This window comes from Palaemon carinicauda, unplaced genomic scaffold, assembly GCF_036898095.1.
Source record: "Palaemon carinicauda isolate YSFRI2023 unplaced genomic scaffold, ASM3689809v2 scaffold64, whole genome shotgun sequence".
NCBI classification, from domain to species: Eukaryota; Metazoa; Arthropoda; class Malacostraca; order Decapoda; family Palaemonidae; genus Palaemon; species Palaemon carinicauda.
In genome coordinates this window covers 1-20,804 of record NW_027171916.1, presented here as the reverse complement: position 1 = coordinate 20,804, position 20,804 = coordinate 1, and the positions used below count along the sequence as shown (strand labels likewise).

At 43.3% G+C, this 20,804-nt stretch overlaps 1 long non-coding RNA gene across 2 annotated transcripts; it reads right to left on the bottom strand.

Annotated features, from left to right (window-relative positions):
* Positions 1 to 341: 341 nt before the first annotated feature.
* LOC137637296 (uncharacterized) lies at positions 342 to 18,938 on the bottom strand. 2 transcript variants are annotated; one of them, XR_011043536.1, is made up of 3 exons: positions 15,374 to 18,938; positions 4,226 to 4,452; positions 342 to 715 (listed from the first exon to the last, which is right to left on the bottom strand). It is a non-coding gene; the product is annotated as an uncharacterized lncRNA (long non-coding RNA). The 2 variants fall into 2 exon arrangements; XR_011043535.1 differs by having other exon boundaries at positions 4,230 to 4,452.
* Between the last annotated feature and the right edge of the window lie 1,866 nt (positions 18,939 to 20,804).

Sequence of the window (20,804 nt, the reverse complement as noted above, 5' to 3'; positions counted from 1 at the left end):
AATTTGAAAGAGATAAAATACTATAAATGATTTAACATGAAATTAGTGATTGATGAAAATATAATTTTAAAAAATTTGGAAGAGATAAAATACTATAAATTATTTAACATGGAATTACTGATTGATAAAAATTTTTTTTTTTTAAATTTGGAAGAGATAAAACTGTAAATGATTTAACATGAAATTAGTAATTGATGAAAAAATAATTTTAAAAAAATTTGGAAGAGATAAATTACTGTAAATGATTTAACATGGAATTAGTAATTGATGAAAAAATAATTTTTAAAAAATTTGGAAGAGATAAAATACTGTCAATTATTTAACATGGAATTAGCAATTGATGAAAAAATAATTTTTAAAAAATTTGGAAGAGATAAAATACTGTCAATTATTTAACATGGAATTAGTAATTGATGAAAAAATAATTTTAAAAAAATTTGGAAGAGATAAAATACTATAAATGATTTAAATATGGAATTACTAATTGATAAAAAATTAATTTTAAAAAAATTTATATAGTAAAAAAGTTTTGTGATAAAAAAAAAAATAATTAAATATGGATTCTAAAAACGTTAAAATCAAGGTGACGGGTTCAAAACTTCTGGAAAATTTCGATGTTGATCATGTCTTGAACTGTCCAGCAGAATGCCATGCAAATGTCCCAAAAATTCTTCTTGCAGGGGAAAAAATATATTTTTTTTTCATCTTCTGTAACCTGAAATGAAATTTCAAATTAATTTCTAGGAACCTCAAATACACAATTTATATGAATAGCATTGTAATTATTACTATGATTATGATCATTCATATCAACCAGACCAGTCCGTTATGTTTCTCGGTGGCCAGAGAGGACCCAACGAGCAATGTTAACCCTTTTACCCCCGGGGTATTTGGAAATTTCCAACCCTTAACCCTCAGGGGGTTATTTTTTTCCCAGCACATTTTGCAGTATATATTTTTTTAATTGCTCTAACAGCCTTAATTTTTGTCATAGAGAGGTCAGGTTGGTCTCATTCTCTTGGAAAATGCCTGAATTTTCTCAAAATATTTCCAAAAATATTAAAAAAAAAAATTTATAGCATTTTTTTGCAAGGACGTACCGGTACGTCCATGGAGGTAAAGGAATGGCTTTTGTGAAACGTACCAGTACGTCCTTTGGGTGTAAAATGGTCAACAACAACTTTTCAGGATGTAAAAACAAGAGAGCAACATAACACTGTAGATTAATCCCTTGCCAAATTGTGATTCACATATTCCATCAGTACAAAGCAGATATATAAATACTACAAATTTTTAGTACTGTACTGTATTTGTATTTTTCCTAGTAATACAAACTTTTGTTTACTCCTATGGCAATTTTTAATGACCAGATAAAACAAAAAGGGTGCTTAACTGATAACTATAATAAGTTACTAAGCAAATCCAATGCTGGGCAGTGCTTTGCTCTGCTGCGAGACAACCTCCCCTCTTCTCTTGGTCATTGCGTTAAGAGGCTGTCTCAAATCTGTATCGCAGACTACTCTATATCGTGGGTTTCTGAGGGCCTTTTTTGGCTTACAAAAGCTTAAAATGAGCCATTTCATGCCCTAAAAAAAGCTTGATAAAGTCATTTTTTGCTATACAACAGCTTAATATAGTCATTTTGTGGTTTATAAGCTTGATATAGTCATTTTTTGCTATACAACAGCTCAATATAGTCATTTTGTGGTTTATAAAGTTCAAATTGGTAATTTTTGGCCTAACAAAAAGTTTAAAATAAGTCCTTTTTGGGATTATAAAAGATTACAATAATTATTCTTGGGCTTATAAATCCTTCAAGTTATAGATTATGGAAAAAAATATGAAAAATTATAATATTAAAAAAAATATAAAAGTAGATTTCTGTATCAACTTCACAGTTTTTCAGCTATCATGGTGATGAACCTGGACTGTAATACCAGAAATAGCCGAGAGATTACTGTACAGCTGGTAGGCAAAGCTAATACACCCTTCACACTCCTCACAGGGGGAACTAAAAAAAAAAAAAACACCATTCTTACTGTAGTCATTATCAGTTAACTAAAAAGTAAACAACTAAAGATCCACAAGGAAAACCTTAGGGGATGTTTCTCAACCCAACTCATGCACCAGCAATGTCTATTTAATGATACATCCAAGGAAAGAGCGAGGCTTTAAATGGGTTAACACTTTGATCCCTTTAGACATATTGATACATCATGATCCATACTAGATTCAACATTGAAGCACTGATGCAGTTTTCAGAAATCATCAAATAATATTTTTCTACTATTGTTTGATCATTTGTTTTTTATGTAATGCAAAAGTAAATAGAAGGATTTTTTTTTTCAAATGACTAAAACATGTGTCAAAGCATGAATAGAAACTTCACATATAGCATAAAAAGTATACTATGGTTCCTCGTAACTATGGCTCTGGGATATAGTGAACTTACAAAGACTTTGTAATTAAAAAGGTTGATGACTTTCCATGACAGAGCCCAGCTTGCACCATGGGCATATCTACCTAACCAACGTGATCTCACAGAAATGAAGAAATAGATTTTGAAAAATATGGTAAGTCACATAGAATGAAGCAGAAAAACAGGTAAACCGTTAAGAGACAGGGAGGCAGCAAAGGGGAAAGCTCTGTGCTAATGAAGGAGTGGTTTAGCCGAGGTCCGAAATCGAGGTCACCCATTAATGATCAACGACAAATGATATGCCAGTGGCTACGCATCACAAGACCTGACTCTGATGAACCCGGCTATCCAAGAATAAAACGTTGCATACACCTAATAAGACGTTGAATCGTTAGAAGCTCGACGAAAGTTCCTGCGAGAGTCCTTCCTATAAGACTTCTTTCTCCATCCTCTAATACATTATAACCAAGCTGGGAAGTTTCAGAAAGAAAACAGAGTACCTGAACGAACGGCTGGAGACTGTAAGAGATAAGTCCCGAAGAGCTCTCCTAGCATTATCGGAGGAGTCCTGTATCCCAGCTTCCACAATCATAATTAGGAGTCCTTCAGAGATCTCTTCTTCTTTGCCCCTAAATGACCCAGCTGGGAAGGGGGCCACATATGACACACATCACAAAGTGACTCCCACAACAGGAATTATATCATTTTTATAATTATTACTAGATAAGCTACAACCCTATTTGCAAAACCAAGATGCTATAAACCCAATGGCTCCAACAGAGAAAAATAGCCCAGTCATGAAAAATAAATAAACTACATGTAATGAGCAATTAAAATAAAATATTTCAGGAAAAGTAACATTTAAATAAATTTTTCATATATAAACTATAAAAACTTTAAAATAACAAGAGGAAGAGAAATAAGATAGAATAGTGAGCCCGATTGTACCCTCATGCTAGAGAACTCTACCCCAAGACAGTGGAAGACCATGGTACAGAAGCTATGGCACTACTGGTTTGATTTTAGTGTGTCCTTCTCCTAGACGATCTGATTACCATAACTAAAGAGTTTCTTCTACCCATACCAAGAGAAAAGTAGCCACTGAACAATTACAGTGTAATAGTTAAAGCCTTGAGTGAAGAAGAATTGTTTGGTAATCTCAGTGTTGTAAGGTGTACGAGGACAGAAAAGAATGTGAAAAGAATAGGCCAGACTATTCAGTGTATTTGTACTCAAAAGAAAAATATGCCCCTTAAGTACTGTAATTGCACTTTAAATGTATATCATACTACAGCACTAAATGTACTGTACTTTATTGTAATAATATAGTATACAGTATTGCATTAAAATCCTATACAGGCAATATTAACCCTTTTACCCCCCAGGCTATTTGGAAATTCCCAACGCTTAACCCCCAGGGGTTATTTTTTTTTTCAAGCACATTTTGCAGTATATATTTTTTAAATTGCTCTAACAGCCTTAATTTTTGTCAGAGAGAGGTCAGGTATGTCTCATTCTCTTGGAAAATGCCTGCAGTTTCTCAAAAAATTGTCAAAATTATTAAAAAAAAAAATTTAAATAGCAGTTTTTTGCAAGGATGTACCGGTACGTCCATGGGGATAAAGGGATGAGTTTTGTGTAACGTACCAGTATGTCCTTTGGGGGTAAAAGGGTTAATATCCCCACCTATTTCTCTCTCATGTATGTATATGCCTTTTATTACGCTGCACTGCACTAAACAGTCCAGAATAAAAATACAAGTCCTTTTTGGGATTATAAAAGACTAAAATAATTATTCTTGTATACCTACGGGAAGAAATGTTTCTCTCGGTCTCGGCATTCAGATGCTCCCGCTCAGCCTTGAGTCTCGCCTTTAGACTGAAAGGAGTCGATATTTCCTCCTCTTTGGAGCTTTCTTGGCTCATACGTAGTTACGAGGTTACTTGTCCTCAGGCAGAGCTGAGACCTCCCCCTTGGAACGTGGTTTGGGTCCTCAGGTCTCTGAAGGGCTGTAGTAAAAACAGGATACTGTCCTGTATGATAAAAATAAAAATAATAGTAAAACTGTCCAGTACAACGATGATGATGATGATAATATTAATACAGTAATAATAAAGCTAATGAGAAACCATACCACACAAAAACTTTATTACCTAAACCTCCAAACTATTTAGTACTCGTATATAATACCTATACTGTATAAAGATATTACTTATGAAAATCATTAAAAGAGGCTTTAAAATATACAGTATATGATTATATATTTGATAATATAAAATGTACAATAAAAACTATTGTAACATAACAAATTTGAAAATAATTTGTCTTTTTCCTAACATACAAACCTGGAGCTTTTTATAAGGTACTACTTTCGGCAACGCTGAAAACCAGCTAAGTCAATTTTAGTGAGGGATGATTACCCCCATCCGCTTGCTAGCGGGAGGAGGTTGGGAAGACTGGTTACTCCGCTCACTCAACCACTTTTGCTTTCTGGTAGGACTTCTAGGAGGACAGGGTGGCAAGCCAATTTGTATAAATAGCTCCAGGTCTGTGTTGGGAAAAAATACAAATTATTTCCAAACTTGTTATTTGTTCCGACACAGATACAAACCTTCGGTATCTATAGGGTGACTTACTCTTAGGGGGAAGTTCTACCAACTGGTCTTGGTCATGACCCGGGATTCCCTCTAATTGATCTTTGATCTAATTAGTAGGAGCCCTACCCTCGCTAAAATCAAATTAGTTACAAGGTAACTCAATGACAGCAGCCTGCAAAAGCTTGTGTGAGAGACTTGTGGCTTGTCTTTACGTAAGAACTCGAGGATAAGCATGAGTTCTAAGACATATCCAATACCCTCCCTCACGAGGTATTGGTGACGTAACAAAGTATTTATTCATACTCAGGAAGCACAAGGGAAATGAATCTTACCTGCGGAGGGGTGAGGTCAGCTGCGTTTCGGTCTTGCGGAGCTGTTTCCCCAGGGGGGGAGAAGGTGAAAGAAAGAAGGGAGCCAGACATTCTTTTCATTCACCCCAGACTATCCCGGGTAACTTCAGCCCTCAGCCCTCTGCTACTCGTCCATCAAGGAGCCTGAGGCACTAGATCACTTGTTGTGCGGCCACCACAGGACCAACGGAAAAGTTTTCCATGCTCCTGTGGGTTACGTCTTTCAGGTAGTGGGCTGTGAAGGTCGTCTGACACTTCCACACGCCCGCTTGCAATACCTGTGCCACAGAAAATTCTTTCTGAACGCCAGTGATGTTGCAATGCCTCTGACGTCATGAGCTCTGGGTCGGTTGGACAGAGGAGGGTCTGGATATAGAGCGTATTCAATTACTTTCTTTATCCAGGAGGAAATAGTATTCCTCGTGACCCTCGTCTTGGACCTTCCCGATGCTGACAAAAAGTGCTTGTACACGGGGGCGAGCTTTTGCTGTTCTTTTTAAGACACCTCAGATTCCTTACTGGACATTGTAACAGTTGGTCTGGGTCTTAGGTTACAGAACAAAGACACACTATCCAAAATGGGCCGAACCTGGAGTCCGGCACACCCGGATTTTGAGTCTTAGCTACAAACTCAGGGACGTAGTTGAGGATTACTTCCCCCCGTCTCCTAGAGTGGGAGACATCAGCAGATAGACCATGAAGTTCGCTGATTCTCTTGGCCAAAGCCAGAGTGAGCATGAACACAGTCTTCCACGTGACGTGGGGATTGGAGGCCTGGTGTAATGGTTCATAGGGGAAGCCCTTCAGAGACCTGAGGACCCCAACCATGTTCCAAGGGGGAGGTCTTAGCTCTGCCTGGGGACAAGTAAGTTCATAACTGCGTATGAGCAAAAAAAGCTCCAATGAGGAGGAAATATCGACTCCTTTCAGTCTAAAGGTGAGACTCAAGGTTGAGCGGTAGCATCTGACTGCCGAGACCGAGAGAAGCATTTCTTCCTGTAGGTATAGAAGAAACTCCGCTTTAGTTGGAACAGAGGCATCGAGGGGAGAGATACCCCTTCCACGACACCAACCACAGAAAACTGACTACTTCACCTGGTAGACTGCCTCTGTGGATCTCCTGAGGTGTCCAGCCATTCTTTTTGCAACCGGTTGCGAAAACCCTCTCTGTGTGAGGAGGTGCTGGATAGTCTCCAGGCGTGAAGTCGAAGCGAAGCTATGGCTTTGTGGAAGATGTTGGCATGTGGTTGTTTGAGGTGATCTTGCTATGGAGGGAGCTCCCTCGGGATCTCCGTGAGGAGATGCAGAAGGTCCGGGAACCATTCTCCGTGATGCCATAGCAGAGCTATGAGGGTCACTTGCAAGTTGTTGCTTGCTCGTACCTGGTTGAGGACTTTTCTCATCAGACAGAACGGGGGAAACGCGTAAGCGTCCAGGTTTATCCACTGTTGTTGGAAAGCCTCTTGCCAAAGAGCTTGGGGATCCGGGACTGGGGAGCAGTACAACGGGAGCCTGAAACTCGAGGCCGTTGCGAACAGATCCACAGTCGGGGAACCCCACAAAGTCAGGACTTTATTGGCTATCAGAGGATTCAAAGACCACTCGGTGCCAACTATCTGAGTCTCTCCTCTCAGCTTGTCCGCTAGCACATTCCGCTTGCCCGGAATGAAGAGAGCTGATAGTCACAGAGTTGTCCTCTGCCCATCTAAGTATCTCTACTGCAAGAAGGCACAGCTGCAGCGAAAAGGTACCGCCGTTTGCTTAGATAAGCTATTACCGTGGGGTTGTCGCTCATCATCACCATGGAGTGCCCCGCCAGGACCTGGTGGAACTTTTTGAGGGCCAGAAAGGCTGCCCTCATCTCTAAGAGATTTATGTGCTGATACCTTTCTGATACAGACCATTGGCCGCAGATGTAATGGTGTTGCACGTGAGCCCCTCACCCTTCTTTTGATGCATCCGAAAAAATCGTCAATTCGGGGGGAGACGAGAAGATCGACCCCTTTGCAGAGGTTCGGCTCAACAAGCCACCATCTGAGGTCCGACTGTTCCTCTAGCCCAGTGGTTCTCAAACTATGGGTCGCGACCCAAAGTTGGGTCGCGAGATTAATTTTGATGGGTCGCAGGGACACAGGAACATTATCATTGACAAACTGGTAAACGAGAAGCAGCACCATGGATCCCATTAATTTAGTTTTGTGGATGAAAAACAGTGCCATGAATTCTATTAATTTAGCTTTGTGAATTAAAAGCAGTGCCATAGATTCTATTAATTTAGTTTTGTGAATTAAAAGCAGTGCCATAGATTCTATTAATTTAGTTTTGTGAATTAAAAGCAGTGCCATGGATTCTATTAATATAGTTTTGGGAACGAAAAGCAGTGCCATGAATCCTGTTCGTTTAGTTTTGTGAAAAGGAAAAGCAGTGCCATAAATCCTACTAGTTTAGTTTTGTGAATGAAAAGCTGTACATTATTTTTTTTCCAAAATAAAGTGTATATATCATTGCATGTTTTCTTTCTCTTCACTTTACTCTGGGTCACGAAGGAATGAAATGTTTCAAATAGGGTCGCTCATGAAAAAGTTTGAGAACCACTGCTCTAGCCCTATGCGGACTAGGTGATCCCGGGAATCGGAGTGTTGGTTCCACTGGGATTTTAGTCGCCACTGGAGGTATCTCATCCTGAGGCGACTGTTAGGGACCAGTCGGGTCAGGGAATAGAGGTGACCGAGAAGGCAAAGCCATTACTGCGCCCGGAGCTCTTCCCAGCTGAGGAAGACCTGTGCTATCTCCCTCAATCTCTAGATCCTTTCGTCTGATGGAAACGCTTTGTGCCTTAGTATGTCTAATCGCATGCCTAGGTACACCAGTTCTTGAGAGGGGAGAAGGTGAGACTTCTCGAGGTTTACCACAATCCCCAGATCCTGGCAAAACCTTAGAAGCTCGTCTAGGCAGCGGAGAAGGGCCGCCTCTGAGTCTGCCAGAATCAGCCAGTCGCCTAAGTACCCTGAACTGGTAATGCTTCTGATTAAACATGAATCTCAGACACTTCCTGGAAGACGGGTGAATTGGGATCTGGAAGTAAGCGTCCTTTAGATCTAGAATGCACACAAAGTCCTGATGTCTTATCGCCTGTTTGACTGTGTCGGTCGTCTCAATCCTGAAAGGTGTCTGTTCGACAAACCTGTTCAAGACCAAGAAGTCAATGACCGGTCTCCCGTCTCCAGACGCCTTTTTCACAAGAAAGAGTCGACTGTAGAAGCCTGGGGACCTGTCGAGGACCTCCTGGAGAGCGTCCTTCTCTAACATGGACTAGACTTCTGCCCTTAGGGCAAACTCCTGTGCGGATCCCTTCACACAGGAGTTCGATGGAATCGGCACTTGAGTCAGTGGAGGGAGAGAGAGCGTGAACGGGATACGATACCCTGAACGAATCACCTCGACCGTCCAGGGTTCGACCCCGTGGTGAAGACACCTCTGCCAGCGGCTTTGCAGGCATCCCACTCCAGGTGGGCAAATGGGAGTATTACCTGGCCTAATGGGACCGGCCTCGGCCAGATCCCTTCTTACCCTTTCCTCCAAGAAAGGACATTTTGCTGTGAAAGGCCTGCTTCACACACTTTTTACCCGGCTGTTTTGGGCCTCCAGCTCTTTTCGGTTGCAGGTTTTGCTGTGCTTTCCGCTGTGGCTGAGAGGGGTAACGTCTAGCTGTTAAGACCTTTTAGTTGAGGGAGTCCTAGTTGGACTTCCTCCACCTCTTTGCCACCCGCTCGACATCCTCGGGATGGAACAAAGAGTTGCCCTCGAAAGGAGCATTTCTGTCTCGCTACTTCGGCCTGAAGATGTCTATGGAACTTGCCTAAGACGGCATCTCTCCTCTTCAGGATAGTGTTGGTCAAAAGGTCCACTACCTGATGGGAGAGGAATTCGATGGCCCGAGTGCCAGACAATAGGAAAGTCTCCAAAGACTTCCTGGAGGACTCCCGAGACAGGTCCTTAGACTGCATCAGTTGTCCTAAGGATCCAAACCAGAAGTCCAGCCATGAAGCAGCCTGCATGGCGTACTTCGCCACTTCTCCTGGTTCAGGCTTTCAGAGGCCGAAAAGGAGACGGGAAGTCCCGTAAGTTTTTTGAAGGGTGTGGCCTTCGAAAGTGCCTCCATAGAGTGGTCGAGAGACAGCGTTGGAAGAGATTCCCCGAGGATCTCGTAGTACCTCCTCTGAAACACATACTGAGGTAGGAGCTTGGAGGAAGAGCTGGAGAGGAGAGAGGAGGTGGAACCAGATGCCTGGGATACTGCCTTCTGTTTTTCACTCTTCAACCCCTTTGACCAGGGCAAAGCTGCACTGGTCCTCTGAGGTTTCTGAGTGCTGTAGAAATGGTCAAGGACAGTTACTTTTCCATCCAGAGGGGCTGCCGATGGATTTGGTTGTCCACTGATGGAACGGATGCAGGCTAGGACCTGCCAGAGGGCATGTTCCGTCTCCTTCCTCTCATCCTACGTAAGCTTAGGGCTAACGGCTGCTGGCAGAGCGTCGTCCTCGAGATCGCTCTGCCCTTCCACGTCCGAGCTCTCAACCATAGGAGCCTGGAGTGGGTCGAAGTCGTCAACTGGATAGACTGGGGATAGGGAGACTGGCGAGGAGGTTCTCGCTTCCGGCTGCCTGGGAGGCTGTGAGGAAGGAAGCCTGGCCGAGGATTTGGGGATGGTGAACAAATCCTTCGGTTCCCTCCCACGAGTCCGGAAGTTCTCTGTCCCCAAGGGCCTAGAGGGCTCCGTCGGCTTACGGGTGGAATGTAAGTCCGTTGCCGTATGGGGTGAGCCCTGTCCGGTTGCAGGTCGCGCTTCCTTAGGCACTATCTCGACTGGTGAAGGACAGAAGGAGTCACCATAGGAAATAACCCTATCCTCCTTGGAGGGGCGAAGGATGAATCCATTTCCTTTTCCCCTTTGGTCTGGCCTGTGGCGTCTTGAACTGCTGGGGGCTACCCTGAGGTTCTTGCCAAATCTCCTCCAGATGTCTTTTGCGAGGGGATGACTGTTTCCCCTTGCCAGAAGGACTAGCATGTGCAGAATCTTCTGAACTCCTAGGGCAGAGGGAGGAGAGGACCCTGGGAAGAGAGGAGGCTTGGTACATTACAATGAATAAGGCGCTAAGCCACAGGGGGTCACGGGCTCCAGAGGAACTAAGGGGGAGGTCCTTATGAAGGCACTGCTGCCTGGGTTTAGGAACCTGGGCAGGTTTCCTAACCCTCTCGTCTGAGGGAGGCTTCCCTACAGGCAAGATTGGCACAGGCCTACCCTTAGGGATAGGATCTGGGCTCGGTCGCGCAGGCGACTGTTGTCTCTGTTGAGGCCTAAGAGGATTGAGAGGCTGATTGTGAGTGCCAAACTGTTGGTAGGAGGAAGGGTGCTCGTGTGCACGCCCTTCCTGATTGCGCGCACCTTGTACCTTCTTTGCGCTTGTGGCGCGGCACAGAATGTTCGCACATATGGCGCGCCATATGCGCTCGAGAGCTCTCAGGTTGGTGAGAGAACTCACTGCTATGCTCACCCGAAGGTTCGCGTTAGCTTGTGTGAGCGCAAACGATCGACATAACGAGTTTGAAAAATCTGTCATAAAAAGATTGATCATGGTTACGAGAACTTGAAATTTCAGCGTGAACTGTGTAGCGCGAACCCCAAGGATCAACGCAACGAGAAACCGAAATTTCTCTGTCACGAGACCCCGGAGGGTCAACGTGACTAAGGGTACGAGGGACCAAAGGCCCAACGTGGCCTGTGTTGCGAGACCCCGGAGGGTCAAGGTGACTAAGGGTACGAAGGACCAAAGGCCCAACGTGGCCTGTGTTGCGAGACCCCGAAGAGTCAGCGCAATGAGAAACCGAAGTTTCACAGTCACGAAACACCGAAGTGTTAGCGTGACTATAAAGTTACGAGAGCCCAAAGGTTCAGCGTAACTCAGGTTACAAGACCCCGAAGGGTCAACGTAACGAGGAACCGAGGTTCATCTGTCACGAGACCCCGAAGGGTCAGTGTGACTGACGGCACAAGAACCCAGAGGTTCAACGTTAGCATCGTTACGAGAGCCCGAAGGTTTACTGCAATGGAGACCGGAAGGACTCCTGCTGTCATGAGAACCCGCAGAATCAACATGACGAGAGCCCGAAGGCTCACAATCACGCCAGCCCAAAGGGTGATTGTCACGAGACCCCAAAGAGTCAACGTGAGGAGAACCAGCAGGTTCAAAAAGACGTCTCCTCACAGCACGAGGAGGAGAACGTCCGGGGTGGAGAGGGGTTACCCACCCCTCCACTCTACGAACATCCAGAGAGGAACATTCAACAGACTCTGCCCGAGGAGGAGACTGATCGAGGTCTGCATATAATTCCTCCGCAGGGGAGGAGAGTTCACCAGGAGGGGGACTACGCTTATAACAAGGTTCTCGTTCCGCCCCTGGAGGAGAACCAAAAGCGTAAGGAGATTGCCGATGTAAAGAGGCAATCTTCTCTTGCGAACGAGAGATATGTTCCCCCGAAGAGGAAGCTTGCCTAGGAGAGAGCCCTGCCACTGCCCCTGGTGGGTTAGCTAACTCCTCAGCGTCAGAACCAGACTCTCGGCCTGACCGACGGGCAACAATGCCTGCACCCACAAGAGGAGGATCAACCTCCGCAGAGGAAAGAGATGACTGCCTTCTCTCTGCTCCCCTTCAGAGGAGTTCGAGGAGAACTTCCTTCGAAGGGAGGCCATCGACGCCCAGCGATGGCCACAAAGACACAAGCCCTGCGCTACTGCTCGGCCGTGCCCCGGAAGGGCCTGGTCGAGAATTAGCTTCAGGCAGACTTGGGCGTAGAGGAAGCAGAAGCTCCCGATTCCTTCGATTTTGAGAAGACCCCGAAAGTAAAGATTCGTGCTTAGACTTCTTCTTACATGTAAACCTCTCCAACTGGGAGGCAGGCCACTCCCTGCACTCGGAACAAGTGTTGTCCCGCGAACACTGACGTCCCCAGCAAGCCCGGCATAAAGGGTAAGGGTCAGTCTCCATGGACCACATGAAGGTACAGTAGACCCCCGGGATACGGCGTCCCCAGCTTACGTTTTTTTCACATTACAGTGTGGACTACGATGTTTTTTCGTCCCATCGTTACGACATTTTTTCCCACCTTACGGCATCGAATTCCAAAACTCAAACTTGGCGGTTTTTACACGTACGACTGTGCGAGTCACTAGCCTACCACCACGCTCATACGTCACTAAGAAACTGGTCTGCTATTGGTCGGCGTCACTAAGATGCCGATACGCTATTGGCTGAAATCCCTCTCACAATGCCTGAGAGAGATGCTGCCTCTCTCTTTGTTATATGCGCACTCAGTTCAGAATCTCGTGCGTTTCATAAAGACTTGATCTCGTGTAAGTGCTTGCGATATCGTATTTTTTGTGCATTTTAGTGCTTAATTCTAACTTTAATTCGTTAGCCATGGGTCACAAGATTGCAAGTCTTCTAAAGGCATAACTGTCCTTGCCAGTGGAAGGACCTCAATCAACGACGAGATGGAGAGACTCCTTCTACTATGGATTAAAGAGAAGGAAATCGCTGGTGATACACTCATGCAATCTGTAATTTCGCACAAGGCGAGCGCCATCTTCAATCGCGTGGAAGCCCAGAGAGACGGCGGAGACGAAGGAACGTCGCAGCAAGCCCCCAAGAGTTCAAGGCTTCTCATGGGTGGTTTGATCGTTTTAGGAAGAGGACTGGTATTCACTCAGTCGTCAGGCATGGAGAGGCGGCCAGTTCTGACAAGAAAGCAGCAGAAGAATTCCTCAAGAAGTTTGAGAAAGTAATTTTCAGAAAAGGCTACATTCCTCAGCAAGTGTTTAACTGTATTGAAACTGGCCTTTTCTGGAAGAAAATGCCCAGTCGTATATATATCATAGCAGAAGAAAAAAAACTTCCTGGCCATAAACCGATGAAGGACAGACTTACGCTCGCATTTTGTGCAAATGCCAGTGGGGACTTGAAAATTAAGCCCCTACTGGTATACCACTCAGAGAATCCTCGTGCCTTCAAGGCACAAAATATCACGAAGGAGAGGCTCACGGTATTTTGGAAGTCTAATGCCAATGCCTGGGTCATGAGGACCATATTTATAGAGTGGATAAAAGTCTGCTTCGGTCCTGCTGTCAAGAACTTTTTAGAAGAGAACAATCTCCCGCTCCTGGTACTGGACAATGCCCCTGCTCACCCTCCTGGCCTTGAGGACATCATTCATCCTGACTTCTCCATCAAGGTTTTCTATCTGCCACCAAACACCACTCCTCTCCTCCAGCCTATGGACCAGCAAGTGATTGCCAACTTTAAGAAGCTTTACACGAAGTATCTGCTCAAAAGATGCTTCGAAGTGACCGAAAGCACTCAACTCACCCTCCGTGAATTTTGGGAGGGGCATTTTGACATCGTTCAATGCCTGAAGATGATCAACAAAGCTTGAAATGAGGTTTCACGGCACACCTTGAACTCCTCAAGGAAGAAACTGTGGCCAGCTGCTGTGGCAGAACGAGACTTTGAAGGTTTCGATCCCTCAACCGAAGACAAGGCTGTTGATGATCCTGCCCCTGAGAGTGATGTTGAGGAAATAATTTCAATCGGGAGGTCCATGGGGCTTGTTGTCGATGAGGATGACGTCCATAACCATATTGAGGAGCACAGGGTGGAGCTTACGACTGAAGACTTGAAGGAGTTGGAGGCAATGCAGTTGACCATCATTCAAGGAGAGCACAGCTCTAGTGGTGGTGAGGACGGGGGGGGGGGGGGGGGGGGGGGGGGGGGGGGGGGGGCCTGCTGCTGCTGAAGAAACGACATCCGCAGAAATAAGGGAAGCTGCTATCAGTTAGTATGAAAACCTTACGAGTTTCATTGAAAAAAAAAAAAAAAAAAACACCCAGAAAAACTTCACACAGGTCGTCATATGGAGTGTGTTAATGACAAGTGTACAAGTCATTTTAGAAATATGTTGAGGAATTGTCAGAAACAGGCTTCTTTGGAAAGATATTTCTCCAAAAGAGAAGTGTCAGAAAGCAATGATGATAGTAGTGATTCTATTAAAAAAAAAAAATGTAATTTTTTAAGTTCTAAAAAAAAAATGAAAAAAAATTTCAAAAGACAAAAACAATAAAGAAAAGCATTTTTAATTCTAAGTGTTTAATAGTAAGAATAAATTTATTATTAAGTGTACATAACATAATTAGCATCGATACGTTTTTATATCTACCGTCTCCTCCCCCCTCTGCCTCCACCCACTAACCAGCTCAAGTCACGTCACTCCAAAGGCAAATAAAATTTAATTTTTCCTTTACAGTAAAGTACAGTATATAATTTTTATTTATACCTGTAATGTTATCTAATTATATACTGTACAGTACATGTATATTATATACAAGTAAACTGTAGTACAGTGCTTACTATACTATTTTGTTACGTACTAATTTTCAAGGTTTTTACCTGGGGCTTTGCACGCATTAATTTTTCTATTGCCCGCCACACGACATTTTCACCATACGATACCAACTCCGGAACGGATTAATGTTGTATGGCAGGGGCCTACTGTACCGCAGTGGCGGCCCTCAATACTTGGACATGTCCACATAGCGGGACAATAACCAAACACACACCAAAGAAAAAGGAATAGTAATAAAGTCAAGGCAGTTTGTTTTAACGGGAGAGAGAGATGGTACGTTTGCACTCTACCGAGCCAAAAGTAAAAGTGGTTACTCAACCGACAGGTGTGAGTGAGCGGGATAGCCAGTCTAGTGTATGATTATACAGTAAATAAAAATTTCTCGGGTAGAATTTATATAAAATATATGATAAATCGCTTATTTGTTCCGGTAAAATTGTATACTTCTTTTTTAGGAGAAATTCCTACCAATATATATCATTAAAGGATATTAGATACATGCAACTCAACAGGAGAGAATGTGTATCAATGGAAAACCAAGACAAACTTACCAAATGATATGACTAATCCCAGAAACTTTGGCATGTCCAACATACATTCCACATGATGTGCCCTGTCCACTACACTTTTCACTATTCCTGAAGCAAATTCAATCCACAACGCTCCAAACCTAGAGGGAGAGTTAATACAGTTTAGTGGAGAAAGGAGCACAGGCATGTCATATTCGAACTCACCGGGTACAGAGAAAAAAGGGAGATATGGATGGCTAGTAGCTAGGGAACTATCCCAAAAATTCTAAAATGTTCTGAATCCAGTGGTTATGCCACCTCACAAAATGCATCTATTAATTAAAATAATTAAGGTGTGTTCCACACATGAACAAATCACAAATATTATTAATAAATAAACAAGATAACAAAAAGGATAAAAAAATTGGTTTAAAAAATATTAATGATGCAAATCTCTTGAAGAAAGGAAGGTGGAACGACATTGATAAAATAAAGACGAGCACACGATAACTTATGGTAAAAGGAGAATTCCAGCCGTAAGAAGAAAAGGATGGAAATCCCAATGTGGGTGGCACGGAAAAAAGAGGAACATACCTTGTGAGAGGAATATAACCTAAAACTTATCACAGCATAGGAAACCAAAGTGCTGGAGTAGAAAAACAGAAGAGGGAAGACTTACGTAACGACTGAAAAGGAAAACGTATGCAACAAATGATAATACAGAAATTACTGGTATACTAGAAGAGGTGGAAAGGATGAGGAGATAAAGGCAGAAAAGCAGTAAAAATGAACATGAAATCAACACAAGAATATAATAAATAACTCTTCTAAAGAGGTTAGTGAATTTCCTTAAATGGTTGATGTTACTGCCCTGGAATCTTCAGGACTGACAAAAAATTTGCTAAGACCAGCTGGAGAACCAGTCTGGAAAAAGATCAAAATAAACTAGAGCATCATGAGGGAAAAGATAGGAGCATAAACATGACAAATTTGGAAATAATTTGTGTTTTCCTAACTATACAAACATCGAGCTCTTTATACAGGATATCATATTGATGAAAGCCGAAACTAGTCAAAAGACTTTATAGCGAGGTATAGCTACTCTCCGTTAACTACCAGGGTGGTAGCGACGGGTAAACCAGCCACCACGCTCACACAGCCGAAGCTTGCTGACGTCAACTGAATGTTGGGTGATCAGTGAAACGGTTAGATGGGCTAAAAGGAGGAAACATTTAGAATCCCTCTCTCACACTGCCGACAAACTGGAATTAGGTATCAGTGAATGAAAGCTCGTGTCCAACTGAATGGCAAGCTGATCGGGCAGTGATGAAAACCTAAAGAACTAAGCATTTCCACACCAAATACAGGTAGTTCTTGACTTACGACCTATGCGACTTATGACAGTTCGACTTTATATATTTTTTCTTCGGGGGTGATGAAGTCAAGTCTATCAGAAATAGTACGGTAATGGCAAAAATATTTCCTTGGAAACAATCTTTTTTCTTGTATAAAATTAAACTGATTTTTTTTCTTGTATAAAATTAAACTGATTTTTTTTCTTGTATAAAATTAAACTGATTTTTTTTCTTGTATAAAATTAAACTGATTTATCTTGGTAAATTAGTATTTTCTTTTATTGATAATACAGTCAAACCTCAAGCTACGAAAGAATCGGCTTACAAAATTTTTACTTTACACGACTCAGGTCACGAAAAATGTTTCGGTAAACGAAAGGTGGTACAGAGCGGGAGCCCGACCGTATTCGAGATGGAATTTAAAATTTGCGCGACGCCAGCCAGTAAACTTGCTACCATCCTCCTGCGTTCCCATTGGTTATCTCTCTACTTGGATGATAGTTACCACCATGAGATCCTGCTCTCCTGTTGGTCGGCATCTACGGTACTGTATCCCATTGTGCATCTACGCATTGGCGTTCCTGTCTTTTCATTCCGGTAGCGGTATCGTGCGCATTGACTTAATGTTTGTGATTTGGGTTTTGTAACAATTTTACAGTATGTACTGTTTTCGTGTGTGATACTTGCAATACATTATTAGCCATGGGTCCCAAGAAAGTCGCTGATGCCAAGGGAAGGAAGAGGACGATGCTTTCCATGGAGATGAGTATGGAAATAATCAAGAAATACGAAGCTGGCCTGCGGTCAAGTATGCTCGCGAAGGAATATGGCCGAAATCCGTCTATGATAGGAATGATCCAGAAGCAGAAAGAAGCTATCAAAGCAGCAACACCTTGTAAGGGCGTGACTTTTTTCCAGCAAGAGGAGCCACATTCACGATGAGATGGAGAGACTGCTTCTTGTCTGGATAAAGGACAAAAAAATGGCTGGAGACACTATCACTGAAGCGATAATCTGCCAGAAAGCCAGCGTCATTTCCATTGATCTCGTGCTTGCTAAGGCGAAGCCGACGCAGGAGAAGGAACATCGAAGCAGGAACCCCCAGAGTTCAAGGCTTCTCGTGGGTAGTTTGAAAAATTTAAGAGACGCTCGGGCATTCATTCAGTGGTGTGTCATGAGGAGGCTGCAAGGTCGGACACGAAAGCAGCCGAAGCCTTTGTTAAGACGTTCAACAAGTTGACTGTCTGGGAAGGCTACAGTCCCCAGCAAGTCTTCAATTGTGACAAGACGGGGCTTTTTAATGTGATGTGGAGGGCTAATGGAAAAGCCTGGGTAACAAGACAATTGTTTATCGAGTGGATAAACCTCACCCTTCGTCAATTTTGGAAGGAGTATTTTGATATTGTCAAATGCCTCAAAATGATCGATCAAGCATGGCAGGAGGTTTCGAGGCGCACCTTGAACTCTGCTTAGTAGAAGATGTGGCCTGATGTCGTCTCCGTACAAGATTTCAAGGGTCTCCACGCACACCAAATTGAAGACGATTCCGAAAATGTTGATGAACCTAAACCTGTTGCTCAATCTGAAGTTGCCGAGATCGTTACACCCGGGAAGGCCATGGGTCTGGAAGTTGATGAGGCCGACATCAATGAGCTTATCCAGGAGCACCGAGGAACTTACGACAGATGGCCTGAAGGAGTTGGAGGCCATGCGAGTGAACATCGTTCAGGAAGAGTACAGCGGGGGCGAGGAGGATGACCCACTGACAACAGCAGAAATTAAAGAGGGTCTAGATGGCAACTTTAAAATGGTGGCTCTCATAGAAAAAACACCCAGAAAAAATTCTCACAGGTCGTGCGCTTGATTACTGTAATGGTTTGCACGAGTTATTTCAGGCAAATTTCAAAAACCTGGCCTTAACAAGCTTCGTTGGACGAATATTCTACTAAAAGGCAAGCGCCAGCTAAGAAACAAAAGAAAAGTGGCAGCGATGATGCTGGTGCTCAGTTCCTGCTAAAGCGCAGTTTTCGGTGAATGCGCAGAAAAGCGCTGGAGAGCAGGCAAGCGCTGGCGCATTGGATCCGAGACCACAAGTGCGCAGGAGAGCGCAAGTGAGCAGGAGACTGTTGGATCTGAGAGCGCAGGTGCGCATGAGAGCGCTGGCGCACAGTAAGGCACTGTGTAGGGTTTAGGGTTTGGTGAAGTCTCCCAAGAATGTGCAAAAGCGTGTGACTGGTCGCGCAAAAGCGTGTGACTGGTCGCGCAAAGGCGGGTGCCTGGGCACATGATTACGGGTGAGAACTGGCGTGCGTGCGCATAAGAGGGTTGGCGCGGGCGCGGAGGAATGCTGGCCCGCAGGCAAACGCTGGTGAGCAGAGACCGTTGGCGAAAAGGGGCAGGAGTGAGATAAATCACCAGTGTGTGAGTGGGAGTGGTACCAAGCTACCACCCCTAACCCCCGCTAACTAGTGGTGTGGGTAGTTAACCCTCCAAAATTTTAATGGCTCGTCATTTCAGCTCCGCCGAAAGTATAACTCCAAATAAATAGTGCGATTTGTATTCCAGTTACGAAACAAATGACATTCGTAAATAATTTGTATTTTTCCCTAACTAATACAAACCTGTAGTTATTCATATATAGATATAGCTTTTGGAGGAGAGAAACTGTAACAAAACAAGAATTACAATTATTTAAATCAGCTAAAAAATATCCAGTAATAGGGAGAACCACTTATCCTCCCAAGGGAACTGTTCCCCACGGAGAAGAAGCTGAAAAGTTAAAATTAAAAACCATTATTATTTCACGTAAATAATTGACGAAAACTATCGGAAGCGCAACCTAACCCGCGAACGGGAAAGGTGCTCCCCCTGTTAGTACACTGTCGGAGGTCCATGAAAGGTGAACGGTCTTAAGAAGAGAAAGACCGTAGTCAATCTCTGAGAGGAAACACTCTCTTCGCTCTGTAATCCATGTTTCCCGTAGAAAGAGGGAAAGGCGATGACAACAGTTGAACAAGGAGAGTCCAAACGATGACGATTCCCCTGCGGCGGCAGCCGAGCCAACGGTGGTTATATGCTGACGGGAAGACCGATGGACAAGAGGGGAAAGGTTGGAAGGGAAGGTTCCCTGGCCTTGCGCAAGAGTCTTGAGAACCTGTCGTATATGTATCACACGTATAGCACAAACACTGAAAAGGAAACTTACAACATTTCAATATATATAATTATACACAAACAATAAGAATGTTTTATTATATATATATATATATATATATATATATATATATATATATATATATATATATATATATATATATATATATATATATATAAAAAAGAAAAACAAGTTAACAGAAAAAATTAATGGCAGTCCATAATAGGCGAGGAGGAAGAGCGGAAACAACCGCTCTCCATCCGAGCCAAAAGTGAGCTAAATCACCAGTGTGAGTGGGAGTGGTAGCAAGCTACCACCCCTAAGCCCCGCTAACTAGTGGTGTGGGTAGTTAACCCTCGCTGAATTTTAATGGCTCGTCATTTCAGCTCCGCCGAAAGTATAACTCCAAATAAATAGAGTGGTTTGTATTCAAGTTACGAAACAAATGACAATAGCTTTTGGCGGAGAGAACCTGTAATAAAACAAGAATTACAATTATTTAAATCAGCTGAAAAATGTTATTTTCATTAGTAAAATAAATTTTTGAATATACTTACCCGATAATCATGTAGCTGTCAACTCCGTTGCCCGACAGAATTCTACGGGAGGGATACGCCAGCTATCACTATACTAGAAGGGGGTGTACTCACCAGCGCCACCTGTGGCCAGGTACTGCAGTACTTCTTGTTGACACCACCTCACTTTTTCCTCGGTCCACTGGTTCTCTATGGGGAGGAAGGGTGGGTCAATTAAATCATGATTATCGGGTAAGTATATTCAAAAATTTATTTTACTAATGAAAATAACATTTTTCAATATTAAACTTACCTGATAATCATGTAGCTGATTCACACCCAGGGGGGTGGGTGAAAACCAGTGTACATGACTAAAGGATAGCTAAGTATCCCGTATTTCATATAATCAGTTATTTCAGAATAACAATGAAATAATAAGTACCTGGTAA